The 2,398-nt window shown below is 32.3% G+C and overlaps 1 non-coding gene across 1 annotated transcript; it reads right to left on the reverse strand.

Annotated features, from left to right (window-relative positions):
* Window positions 1–1,682: 1,682 nt before the first annotated feature.
* LOC112787337 (small nucleolar RNA R71) lies at window positions 1,683–1,790 on the reverse strand. The gene has a single exon (XR_003194755.1). It is a non-coding gene; the product is annotated as a small nucleolar RNA R71 (small nucleolar RNA).
* Window positions 1,791–2,398: the final 608 nt, after the last annotated feature.

Genomic DNA, 2,398 nt, shown 5'->3' on the forward strand with positions numbered 1-2,398 from the left:
TTCTAAGTTTGGTGTCTTGCATGTTTTCTTTGCATTAAAAATTTTTCAAAAATATGTTCTTGATGTTCATCATGACATTCATAGTGTTCTTGGTGTTCATCTTGACATTCATAGCATTCTTGCATGCATTCATTGTTTTGATCTAAAAATTTCATGCATTGCATCATTTTTCTTGTTTTTCTCTTTCATTATAAAATTCAAAAAAAAAAATATCTTTCCCTTTTTCTCTCATCAAATTCGAAAATTAAGTTGACTTTTTCAAAAATTTAAAAAAAAAAAAATCAAAGTTGTTCCTTATGAGTCAAATCAAATTTTCAATTTGAAAATCTTATCTTTTTCAAAATCTTTTTCAAAAATCAAATCTTTTTCAAAATTCTTAGTTATTTTCGAAAATTAAAAAAATATTTTTCAAAAATCTTTTTCTTATTTTTATATCAAATTTTCAAAAATAACATAATCAATTAATGTTTTGATTCAAAAATTTGAAGTTTGTTACTTGCTTGTTAAGAAAGATTCAAACTTTAAGTTCTAGAATCATATCTTGTGATTTCTTATGAATCAAGTCATTAATTGTGATTTTAAAAATCAAATCTTTTTCAAAACTAATTTCAATCATATCTTTTCAAAAATATCTTCTTATCTTATCTTTTTCAAAAATATATTTTCAAAATATCTTTTCTAACTTCCTAACTTCTTATCTTTTCAAAATTTGTTTCAACTAACTAACTAACTTTTTGTTTGTTTCTTAACTTTTTCAAAACTACCTAACTAACTCTCTCTCTCTCTCTAATTTTCGAAAATATCTTCCCTCTTTTTCAAAAATTTCTTTTTAATTAACTAATTATTTTTATTTTTAATTAAAAAAAAATTTCGAAAAAATACTAACAATTTTTAAAAACCATTTTCGAAAATCACTAACTCTTTTTCAAAATAATTTTCGAAAATTATCCCTCCCCCATCTTATTCTATTTATTCATTCATATCCTAACATCTCATCTCACATCTCTGCCATCCTCACAGTTGTGTTTCTTCCATTATATTACATTCTTTGTCTCCCCCTCTTCTTCTACTCACACAGGGATCCCTATACTGTGGTATAAAGGATCTCTATTATTATTATTATTTTTCTGTGCCCTCTTCTTTGTCATATGAGCAGGAGCAAGGATAAGAACATTCTTGTGGAAGCAGATCCAAAACCTGAAAGGACTCTGAAGAGAAAATTAAGAGAAGCTAAAATACAACAATCCAGAGATAACCTTTCAGAAATTTTCGAACAGGAAAATGAGATGGCAGCCGAAAATAATAATAATGTAAGGAAGATGCTTGGTGACTTTACTGCACCTAATTCCAATTTACATGGAAGAAGCATCTCCATGCCTGCCATTGGAGCAAACAATTTTGAGCTGAAACCTCAATTAGTTTCTCTGATGCAGCAGAACTGCAAGTTTCATGGACTTCCATCTGAAGATCCTTTTCAGTTCTTAACTGAATTCTTGCAGATATGTGATACTGTTAAGACTAATGGAGTAGATCATGAAGTCTACAGGCTCATGCTTTTCCCTTTTGCTGTAAGAGACAGAGTTAGATTATGGTTGGATTCTCAACCCAAGGACAGCCTGAACTCTTGGGATAAGCTGGTCACGACTTTCTTAGCCAAGTACTTTCCTCCTCAAAAGTTGAGCAAGCTTAGAGCTGATGTTCAAACCTTCAGACAGAAAGAAGGTGAATCCCTCTATGAAGCTTGGGAAAGATACAAACAGTTGACCAAAAAGTGTCCTTCTGACATGCTTTCAGAATGGACCATCTTGGATATATTCTATGATGGTTTATCTGAGCTATCAAAGATGTCACTGGACACTTCTGCAGGTGGATCCATTCACCTAAAGAAAACGCCTGCAGAAGCTCAAAAACTCATTGACATGGTTGCTAATAACCAGTTCATGTACACTTCTGAAAGGAATCCTGTGAGCAATGGGACGCCTATGAAGAAGGGAGTTCTTGAAGTTGATACTCTGAATGCCATATTGGCTCAGAACAAAATATTGACTCAGCAAGTCAATATGATTTCTCAGAGTCTGCATGGAATGCAAGCTGCATCCAACAGTACTCAAGAGGCATCTTCTGAAGAAGAAGCCTATGATCCTGAGAACCCTGCAATAGCAGAGGTAAATTACTTAGGTGAACCTTATGGAAACGCCTATAACTCAACATGGAGAAATCATCCAAATTTCTCATGGAAGGATCAAAAGCCCCAACAAGGCTTTAATAATGGTGGAAGAAACAGGTTTAGCAATAGCAAGCCTTTTCCATCATCAATTCAGCAACAGACAGAGAACTCTGAACAAAATGCTTCTAATTTAGCAAATTTAGTCTCTGATCTATCTAAGGCCACTGTAAG

Source organism: Arachis hypogaea, chromosome 20 (assembly GCF_003086295.3).
Source record: "Arachis hypogaea cultivar Tifrunner chromosome 20, arahy.Tifrunner.gnm2.J5K5, whole genome shotgun sequence".
Taxonomy (NCBI): domain Eukaryota; kingdom Viridiplantae; phylum Streptophyta; class Magnoliopsida; order Fabales; family Fabaceae; genus Arachis; species Arachis hypogaea.